Source organism: Dendrobates tinctorius, unplaced genomic scaffold, assembly GCF_039654945.1.
Source record: "Dendrobates tinctorius isolate UK_male_01 unplaced genomic scaffold, ASM3965494v1 ptg000029l, whole genome shotgun sequence".
Lineage (NCBI taxonomy): Eukaryota > Metazoa > Chordata > Amphibia > Anura > Dendrobatidae > Dendrobates > Dendrobates tinctorius.
The window spans coordinates 46851551-46863555 of NW_027361697.1; positions in this window are offsets into that span (position 1 = coordinate 46851551).

Genomic DNA, 12005 nt, shown 5'->3' on the forward strand with positions numbered 1-12005 from the left:
ATTATCTTCTAACTCTTTATACGTGATCCTTTTTTGCGTTATTACATCCATTCTATGTATTATTCAAGTTTTTGTTTTTGTCATCAACCCATATATACTCGTGTATAAGCCGACCCGTGTATAAGCCGACCCCCCTAAATTTGCCACAAAAACCTGGGAAAACTTATTTACTCGTGTATAAGCCTAGGGTGGAAAATGCAGCAGCTGCTGGTAAATTTAAAAAATAAAAATAGATACCAATAAAAGTAAAATTAATTGAGACATCAATAGGTTAAATGTTTTTTAATATCCATATTGAATCAGAAGCCCCATATAATGCTCCATACAGTCCAAGATGACCCCATAAAATGCTCCATACAAAATACACCCCATATAATGCTGCACAAAGGTTAATAATGCCCCATAAGATATTCCATAGATTATGCCCCCATAAAATGCTCCATAGATTATGGCCCATATGCTGCCCCATATGATGCTCCACAGACTATTCCCCATAAGATGCTCCATAGTTTATGCCCCATATGCTGCTCCATAATTATGCCCCCATATGCTGCTCCATAGATTACACCCCCATATGCTGCTCCATAGATTATGCCTCCATATGCTGCTCCATAATTATGCCCCTATATGCTGCTCCATAGATTATGCCCCCTTATGCTGCTCCATAATTATGCCCCCATATGCTGCTCCATAGATTACACCCCCATATGATGCTCCATAGATTACACCCCATATGCTGCTCCATAGTTTATGCCCCTTATGCCCACATATGCTGCTCCATAGATTATGCCCCCATATGCTGCTCCATAGTTTATGCCCCCTTTTGCTGCTCCATAGTTTATGCCCCCATATGCTGCTCCATAGTTTATGCCCCCATAAGCTGCTCCATTATTATGCCCCTATATGCTGCTCTATAATTATGCCCCTATATGCTGCTCCATAATTATGCCCCCATATGCTGCTGCATAGTTTATGCCCCCATATGTTGCTCCATAATTTGCCCCCATATGCTGCTCCATAATTATGCCCCTATATGCTGCTCCATAATTATGCCCCCATATGCTGCTCCATAGTTTATGCCCCCATATGCTGCTCCATAATTATGCCCTCATATGCTGCTCCATAATTATGCAGCCATATGCTGCTCCATAGATTACACCCCATATGCTGCTCCATAGTTTATGCCCCTTATGCCCACATATGCTGCTCCATAGATTATGCCCCCATATGCTGCTCCATAGTTTATGCCCCTTTTTCTGCTCCATAGTTTATGTCCCCATATGCTGCTCCATAGTTTATGCCCCCATATGCTGCTCCATAATTATGCCCCTATATGCTGCTCCATAATTATGCCCCCATATGCTGCTCCATAATTATGCCCCCATATGCTGCTCCATAGATTACACCCCATATGCTGCTCCATAGTTTATGCCCCTTATGCCCACATATGCTGCTCCATAGATTATGCCCCCATATGCTGCTCCATAGTTTATGCCCCCTTTTGCAGCTCCATAGTTTATGTCCCCATATGCTGCTCCATAGTTTATGCCCCCATATGCTGCTCCATAATTATGCCCCTATATGCTGCTCCATAATTATGCCCCTATATGCTGCTCCATAATTATGCCCCCATATGCTGCTCCATAGTTTATGCCCCCATATGCTGCTCCATAATTATGCCCCCATATGCTGCTCCATAATTATGCCCCTATATGCTGCTCCATAATTATGCCCCCATATGCTGCTCCATAGTTTATGCCACCATATGCTGCTCCATAGTTTATGCCCCCATTTGCTGCTCCATAGTTTATGCCCCCATATGCTGCTCCATAGTTATGCCCCAATATGCTGCTCCATAGTTATGCCCCAATATGCTGCTCCATAGTTTATGCCCCCATATGCTGCTCCATAGTTTTTTGCCCCAATATATTGCTACTCCATAGTTATGCCCCCATATACTGCTGCTCCATAATTAAGCCCCCATATATTGCTGCTGCAAATAAAAAAAAATGACATACTCACCTCTCGTCACTGGGGGCCCGGTGCCCTGAGCAAGCAGTGACAGGTTCTGATGTCACCACTGGCTCAGGACCCCTGCACTGGCGATATTTACCTATCCCGGCTCCATGGCTGCACGTCGCTCTGTCCTCTCCTCTGCGTCCTACCAGTGACGTTCAGGCAGCAGAGGGTGTGGCGCACACTAACTATGTCACCACGCCCTCTGACCTGAACATCACAGACAGAGGACATGGAGAGGACAGAGCAGCGCGCAGTGATGGACCCGGGACCGTTGAATATAGCTTATACTTACCCCCTTTTGGTGCAGTGTCTGCAGTCCCGCTTCTCCCAGCCTCAGGCTCCTTCCTTCAGTGGTCACATGGTAACGCTCATTAAAGTAAAAAATATGCACATATTCATGAGTGTAATGAGCAGTTCCAGGAAGGAGCCTGAGACTGGGAGAAGCAGAGGGGCTGCACAGACCGTGCCAGGAGGGGGTAAGTATGACCTGACACCTCCGCCCCCCCTTTCCCGCTGACCCCCTGGTATATGACTCGTGAATAAGCTGAGAGGGGGACTTTCAACCCAAAAAATGGGCTGAAAATCTCAGCTTATACGCGAGTATATATAGTATATTTCTTTTGGGTATATTTATACTTTTTTTTTCTTTTTTTCTTATCTATTTCTCAATTTTGTCTTTTGGCTGTATATGACACTGTCCAACTTTACAAATGGATTTATATACTTGATAGGGAGCTTGCTTGAGCATCCAAATACAGTATATTGTTCTTTAGATGCCTTGTTCTTAGTTTTTCAAAATATTTTGTTTTCCTTTTTTAATTGGTTTAAATGTAAAATTGTGTCTCTTGTTTGCTGTGATTACTAAATAAAGCATTTGGATTTTTTAGCATATATATTATTTTTTAGCATATCTATATATTATAAATATTGCTTATCGTATTATATGGGTGCTAGTGCCGATTTACATCATTTCCTCTTTATGTCGTTGCTTTTTGGTGTATGGGATAGTACCATGTTATCTAGGTAGTGCCAGCCCTTTCTCTGTTTTTAAAACATTGCTGATCGGAATTTTGCACAAATTGAGCTGCAAATTGTTAGAATTCACAGGCATCTGCGAATTTCATTAAATTTGACACAAAGTCAATATGTAGCAAATTGATTCGATCATCTCTAGTAGTAAATTATTTTCTTATGTAATGTATTTTTTTCACTCTAGACAGCTCTCAATTTAAGTTATTTAAAATGATTACACTTTTGACAAGCCTAATGTTGAACTGTCTGAAACGACAAATTTGGTTGATCACTCTTGATGAGCGTATTTATTCTGGTCAAATTGTACAAGACTTTGTATAATAGGATACAGATTTTTCTCTAATCCACCATCTTTTCAGTTAGCCATTAAAAGGTATCAACTACTGAGGACTCTCAATCCTGAATATTTTTCTATCTACTGGCTAACACGGTACAAAGATATACATCTTTCCTGTATCTCTAATCCACACAAATTCAGCAAAGTTGAAGTGAGATGTGGCTGCCATTTTGCTGAACTATAGAGTTGCAGGCAAATGATAAGAAAAGAATAATAATTTTCCATTCACCGCTCACTGGTAATGCCGCCCTGGTAACCACCATCAAGTCTTCCAAGTCTCTACCTTCCCTCTTCTCCTTAAATGGGCATCCTCTTCACACCAGGGCAGGACCTCAAGCATGACTAGGCTTCTCTGCATGTTATGCCATCACTGTGCACGTCATGACCTCACAACATTGCAATGCAATTTGCAGGAGTGATTAATCATGATGGAAATCCTGGCCTGGAGTGAAGCGGCCAAGGAGGATGCATGCGACATGGAGAAGGGAAAAGGGAAGTTTAGTAGGGCCGTATGGCAAGAAGTGCCAAGACAGGTGAGAGGTGAGATGTGTTTTGAGTATTAATTTATTTTATTGCATTCTACTGTTTTATTATATCCTATGCTTATTATATTCTGTGGTCTGGACAGACACAAAGAGCTTAACAAGGACCATGCAATTTGCCTCAATAACTTAACTGTAAATCATATTTTCAGGTATAGTCAACATGATTTTCTTAAATCGAATCTCATCAGATCAGCTTATCTTTAGGCATCATGGTGGATCAGTGGTTAGCACTGTTGATTTCCAGTGCTGGGGTCCTGGGATCAAATCCCACCAAGGAGAACATCTGCAAGGTGTTTGTATGCTCTCCTTGTGTTTAAGTGGGTTTCCTCCTACATTTCAACGACATACTGATAAGAAACTTAGATTGTGAGCCCCAGTGGGGACAGTGCCATTAATGACTGTAAAACACTGTGGAATTTGATGATGCTTTATAAGAATCACATAGAATGTAATAAAAATAATACCTATTATCCACTTTCCCCACAGACCATCAATGTGCAATTGCATATCATATGAAAACACTACATGGTGAAATACTTCTTGCAGTGCTATACTGGATCTTGAATGGTTTTTATTGATATTTCATTACTAGATCAAATTAAAAACTTCAGAAGGAGTTTACCTAAAATATTTGCTAAGGCCTAATCCAGTTAATGTTTTTTCTCATATGCAGAAATGGTTATATTGTTTTCTTCAATGTTTGGTTATTGTTTCAGTTTCTTTTTAAATATTTTCTATTAGTTTTAAAATTTAAAGGGAAAAGGAGGGGAATAACAAGGGAAATAGGGGAAGATAAAAAATGGAGAGCTCTGCTCTAGTGCAAAGACATTTGCAAACAAATACAGGTAATAACATTTCCTTCCAGACTTAGAACATATGTAACTAAAAATAAATGTATCCCATGAGTAGCAACAGAGTTTTACAAAAATTTGGAATTCCATACTTCCCATTTAAGATGATATTTATTCAGTGAATTATTGTTAAAAGCTGTCCTCTCCTCCATGAGACTGTGTGAATGCAAAGTCTCAATGATATCTGAGAACAGAGGCGCATTCGATTTTTTCCACCGGTAGGCAATGGAGTTCTTGACAACCAGGAAAATGTGAATTATTATATACTTTATTGAGGGACTAATGGATTCCAGGTCCAGAGACAAAGAGTGCCATCTTAGGAGTAACTTCTATTTTAACTGAAGATATAGAATTTATGTGCTTTCCCACCTCTGTCCATAGAGTTCTTAAACTTGGACAACTCCAGAAAATGTACAGTTCCTCCAACATAACAGAGAGATGTATTTGCCAATGTGAGAAAGCCTAGTCGGTAGATAATACCACCGTACAATAAGCTTGAAGTAAGCTTCATGCAAAGCCATAGATGTAGTAGAGCCATATGGATATTTTTTCTTTAGTCACCTTCCAAGACAGCCGTATCGGAGGATGTCTCCCCGCCCTAATGGGGGACAGGAAATGCACATGAGGTTAAATAACCCTCCCCTTCCTGCTATCTCCAGTGTTTTTCCTGTCCCCTATGGGGCATGAAGAGGTCCTGATTGTGCTGCCGTGGCCGGCGACCGGAGGCACTACAACATCAGATACCTGTAAAGCCGGGCAGTCAATGGTTGGGGGCTCTGCTCTCCTCCGTAGGATGACTGCTCCCGTCTCCACTTTGGTGGTACTCAGGACCCTTGCCCGCCCCTCCTGCGCCCCCTCAGCGGGGTAAAGCGGGGCGGTGCTGTGCGGCCGGGGTCCTCCCCGGCATCCTCCTCCCCATGCGGCATGCGATCCGAGCGCGCATGTGCACACCGGAGGTGGCGTCGGGACTGGTGCAGAACTTCCGGTTCCTGCGTGCCAGGCAGGAACGCACGCGTGGCCTGAAGTTACCAGACTGCGGGCGCAGTCTGGGGCCCCAGCCACCGGCCCTTCTGGGCTGAGCATGACTGCTCTTGTCAGGCAGCTGCTAAGCGGCTTGAGGTGGGCCGGGACCAGAATGGAGCACCGCAGAGTGTGCAGGGGCAGCCGCTGTGAAGCTGGGGATTTCAGCTGTGGGGAGGGGTGATTGAAATGACCCCCACCCATGGACTGAGGGGAGGAGGAGCACACAACACGCTGGATGGACCTCGGTTATTCTAATCCTGGTCTGGGTGCATCCAGGTAAGGCCATTATCTGTACAGTGACTGTGGCAGACTGACCATGGACGGCGACAAACCCTTACTGCCTGCTACCGCAGAGCACAGCGTCACCCTACTACTGTAATAAGCGGGGTGGGTCCCCCCTTTTCTGTCCAGAGTAGTCTCAGAGGTGGCTTAGTCTGAATTCTCTCTCTCTTGTAGGGATGCAAGGCCTTTGACCCTAAAACAAATAAGCCAGGTGTGGTTCCAGGCCTCCCTCTTCATATAGGAGTAGCTTTGTCAGCCCTGCACGGACGATGTATTGCGTACAGAGCAGCCCTCCCTACTGGACAGTATCTGGAGAAGAATAACTTCATGACCCAATATCAACATGGGTTTACAAGGGACCGTTCCTGTCAGACTAATCTGATAAGCTTTTATGAAGAGTTAAGTTCAGGACTGGACCAAGGGAATGCAGTGGACGTGGTGTACATGGACTTTTCAAAAGCTTTTGATATGTTGCCACACAAAAGGTTGATACATAAAATGAGAACAATGGGGAAAGGGGAAAATATGTGTAGGTGGGTTAAGAGCTGGCTCAAGGATAGGAAGCAAAGGATGGTTATTAATGGAGCACACTCGGACTGGGTCACAGTTAGCAGTGGGGTACCACAGGGGTCAGTTTTGGGCCCACTTCTTTTTAACATATTTATTAATGACCTTGTAGGGGGCATAGAGAGTAGAATTTCAATATTTGCAGATGACACTAAACTCTGCAGGGTAATTAATACAGAGGAGGACAATTTTATATTACAGGAGGATTTATGTAAACTAGAAGCTTGGGCTGATAAATGGCAAATGAGCTTTAATGGGGATAAATGTAAGGTCATGCACTTGGGTAGAACGAACAAGATGTATAATTATGTGCTTAATTGTAAAACACTGGGCAAAACTGTCACTGAAAAAGACCTGGGTGTATGGGTGGATGACAAACCCACATTTAGTGGCCAGTGTCAGGCATCTGCTGCAAAGGCAAATAAAATAAAGATGCATTAAAAGAGGCATAGATGCTCATGAGGAGAACATAATTTTACTTCTATATAAGTCACTAGTGCGATCACACTTAGAATATTGTGTACAGTTCTGGTCTCCGGTGTATAAGAAAGACATAGCTGAACTGGAGAGGGTGCAGAGAAGAGCGACCAAGGTTATTAGGGAACTAGGGGGTCTGCAATACCAAGACAGGTTATTACACTTGGGCTTATTTAGTTTGGAAAATTGAAGGCTTAGAGGTGATCTTATTGCAATGTATAAATATATGCGGGGACAATACAAAGACCTTTCTAATGATCTTTTACTCTTAGACCTGTGACGGGGACAAGGGGGGCATCCTCTACGTCTGGAGGAAAGAAGGTTTAAGCATACTCACAGATGCGGATTCTTTACTGTAAGAGCAGTGAGACTATGGAACTCTCTGCCATATGATGTTGTAATGAGTGATTCCCTAATAAAATTTAAGAAGGGACTGGATGCCTTTCTTGAAAAGTATAATATTACAGGGTATATACACTAGTTTCCTTAATATTGCGTTGATCCAGGGAGATAGTCTGATTGTCGTATGTGGAGTCGAGAAGGACTTTTTTTCCCCAATGTGAAGCTTACTGTTTGCCACATGGGTTTTTTTTGCCTTCCTCTGGATCAACATGTTAGGGCAAGTTAGGATAGGATATGGGTTGAACTAGATGGACTTAAAGTCTTCCTTCAACCTTAACAACTATGTTACTATGTTACTATGTAAAACTCTCATCGGACAAGAAGTCCAATCTTCTATGACGACATTTTCCCAGCCACAGCCCCCTCCTGCTAGGAAGAAATCGGCACCTGTGGAATCTGATTGACTTGGGTGAATTTGATACCTCTAACTCAGAGGATGCTTGGGAAAATGAATGCTCCAATTCCACCCTCAGATCTGGGAATACTATCTCTCTTCCGAAGGTGCCTCCGGCCATTCTAAGGGGGAGCGTGACTACATTTGTCATGGCCGTTAAGCAGCTTGAGGCTGGGCCGGGACGGGAATGAGTGACCAGATTAGTTAGTACAGGAGGAGGAAGTGGAATTCTCTATATAAGATGAGATGTTTGGAGGGGCTGAAGCCTTCACGGCTGGTAATGGGTCCCTCCCAAGAGAGACTTGGTGTCACCTCAGAATTGAGGAATCGGTTTTTCCCTTGGACAGAGATGGCTCCTTATGGGAAGTCCTTAAAGTGGATGTGCAGGAGAGCAGCTCTTTCATTTAAGGGCAACTCTCAATGGCATGCTTGCTCAGGAAATCCTGGGACGCCTCCACAGCCCTGCTTAAGGCCAATATAGCCTCTGTAAAGCCAGGTCCCTGTATGCTGGTGGCGTACGCCGGAGGATCACCTCACTCAGGGGACCTCCAGGGAAGAAATCATTGACTCTCTTTCCCTATTATAAAAGCAACAGGGTTCCTAGCAGATGCTTCCACTAAGTCCGTCCGGGTAGCAGGAAAATCTGCGATGCCAACCGGCCCTTCTAGGTTCGTCAGGTAGTGGCTGCTAAGCAGCTTGAGCCTGGGCCGGGACCCGAATGGGAGACCAGCCTGCAATCGCAGGTCACGGGTAATGCATTTACCTCTCCAACTCAGCTAGGGGAACTCTGTGGCTGAAAGCTGGGGGAGGAGACTTTGTCAAACGTCTATACATTTCCCTTTCAGGGAAATTATGTGGCCCAGCTCTGGATGATATCCTAGACAAAGCAACTGATAAAAAGAAGTCTCTTCCGGAACCTAGGAAATGATTTTTTCATCTACCTACCCATGACCAGTCCTCCCAGAATTCACGGTTCTCAGGTCGGGGGCCGACCCTTGAATTTCATAGATTGTTGCAATCCATAACCTCAAACCAATGGGTTATTCGCACCTTTCACGATGGACTGAGATTGAGGTTCGAGAGTCCTCCCCCTCAATGCCTAAGAGTGACGTCCTTGCAGGCGTACCTCCAAAAATCCTTGCTGTCAGACATAAAGACACTTCTGCAAGGCAATCTCCCCAGTTCCACGCTGTGCATGACTGCTCCCGTCAGGTGTCAATTGCTAGGCGGCTTGGAGCAGGTCCGGGACCAGAATGGGAGACCAGCGGGCCAATCGACAGGAGATAGGCAGTGGCCTCTACTCTCGCCTCTTCATAATTGTAAAACCCTCAGGAAAGCAGGGTTATAATAAACTTAAAACCCTTGAACCAAATGGTAAAGTACAGATGATTCAGGATCCCCCTCATAGGACAAATTGGGTGTTGACCACAATAGACCTGAGGGACGCTTACTATCATGTCCAGATTCATCCAGACCACAGGGAATTCCTCAGGTTTGCTGTTTTACAGGGTCCCCGGGTCAACCACTACCAGTTCAATGTCCTGCCATTTGGGGTGTCATCAGCCCCTCGAGTTTTTACCAAGATAATGGCAGAGGCAATGATCTTCATTTGCCAGCAGGGGATTTGCATTGTCCCATACCTAGACGACCTTTTAATAAGGGCTCCATCCCTGTCCCGCCTGAACCAGGATGTAGGAAAGTTCCTGGAGATTTTACAGTCCTTGGGTTGGATCCCCAACCTGGAGAAATCAGACCTTCTTGCTTCGTTGGGGAAGACATTCTTAGGGATACTCCTGGACTCAGGAAGGCGAACATCTTTCTTACCCAGGGAACCACAACTCGACCTTGTTCAGAGGTCCTCCAGGTTCGGAGACCAGAGAGCACCAACCCTGAGACTCAATGTCCATCCTAGGTTCGCTTACAGCGTGCATCCAAACTGTTTCCTGGGCTCAAGCCCATACTCTGTTCCTTCGGTCCTATGTACTCTGGTGTTCGAAGAAGTATCGGAATACTCTGACCGAGAGAACCCCTCTTCCTGGTCATGTTGAAGGCATCTTTCCTATGGTGGCTGGACTACCAGAACCTCCAGCCCAGCGGGCGTCAGCTGGGATCAGCTCTCTCTGGAAATTGTCACCACAGATGCCAGTCAGAGAGTCTGGGGTGCTATAGTGGAGAAATCACACTTCCAGGGGGTATGGCCCCCAGACGTCAGAGACAGCTCCTCAAATGTGAGAGAACTGAAAACTGTGGAGGAAGCGTTGAAAGCAGCATCAACCCTTGTCCAAATCATCATGTACGTGTCTGCCCAGACAATGCGACTACAGTGTCCTACATCTGACACCAAGGAGGCACGAAATTCTTCAACCAAAAAATTGGTAGCTGCAAGAAATTTTTCTTGGGCAGAGAAACGTCTGTTGTCCATAACAGCAGGTGAACTTCCTCTGCAGGAAGGATGTTCATTCCGGGAAATGGAGCCTAGACCAAACAGTATTTTTGCCTCTGGTGTCAAGGTGGGGAAATCCTGATGTGGACAATTTTTGCCAGGGGTCAAAACGCGAAGGTGGAAACTTTTTTCCCTCTGTCCCACCGACGGAGCGTGGGGAGTAGATGCCTTTTCCCATCCGTGGCAGTTCAATCTGGCTTACACCTTCCCTCCGATTCCCACGGTAGCGAGAACACTGCAGAAAATATGGCAGAACAAATCGCTACAATCCTAGTGGCTCCCTTGTGGCCAGGGAATAGCTGGTACGGAGCCCTACGGAACATGGCTCAGGAAGGCCCAATACTTCTGCCCCTAGAGAGCCAGTCTCCTTTACTAAAACCCTCTACTGCACCCAGACCCGCACAGAATGAACCTTGCGGCCTGGCTACTGAAGCCGGAATTCTAATGGCTTAAGGCCTTTCCGAGGAAGTGATCCAAACTCTACAAGGCCACCGGCCATTCTAGGCTGAGGATGACTAATGCGATTTACAGGAAGATTTGGAAAATGTTCTCATCTTGGTGTTCCCTAAGTGCCCTGGACCCCTTCCATCCTAATATCACACAAATATTAGAATTTCATCAAGATGGCTTAGTTCTAGGGCTCACTCCTAGTACACTAAAGGTACAGGTATCAGCTCTTAGTTCATTTTACAATCAAGATCAGGCAAGCCATCGCTGGATCAAGTGATTCATAACCTCAGCAACTAGAATCAGTCCCAGACTCCGTAGTCAGTTTCTCCATGGGACTTGAACCTAGTTCTCAAAGGCTTGACCAGGGAACCATTTGAGCCACTATCTTCCACGGCTCTGGAAAACTTAACACTAAAAACTGTGTTTTTGGTAGCAATTACCACCCCAAGGCGCATAGGAGAATTACAGGCCCTTTCAATACAGGAGCCATACTTGACCATCACAAAGATAGCATCTTCCTAAGGTTAAATCCCTTCTTTATGCCTAAGGTAGTCTCAAACTTTCATTGGTTCCAGGACATAGTATTACCTTCCTTCTGTACAAACCCTTCCAACACGAAAGAAGAAGCCTTTCCCACCCTCGACGTCTGTAGAGTAGTTCTCTTCTACCTCCAGCAGATGGAGAGTTGGAGGATTGACCAGATTTTATTTATTAAAATTTCAGGTCGGAATAAAGGCAAAAAGGCGGCAAAAATTACAATCACGAATTGGATCAGGCAAGCTATCAGCATCACCTACTCATCACAGAACGTTCCTCCTCCTACATTTCTGAAAGCCCACTCTACTCGTCAGTATCAACATCATGGGCAGGAAGAGGGAACGCATCTTCTGAGCAGATATGCAGAGTCGACACCTGGTCGTCTGTACATACATTCACCAGACACTATACACTAAATTTCAACAGGGATTCAACGTTTGGCAGATATGTTCTGCAGGCTGTTGTCCCTCCCTAATAAATTATTTGTTGGTATTTCTCCCATATGGCTGTCGTAGAAGGTGACTAGAGAAAATACAATTAGTCTTACCGGTAATTCGGTTTCTAGGAACCTTCCATGACAGTACTAATTTCCCTCCCTATCTGATACTCTTATTGGATTATTCCTACACCTTGGTGGTAACTATAC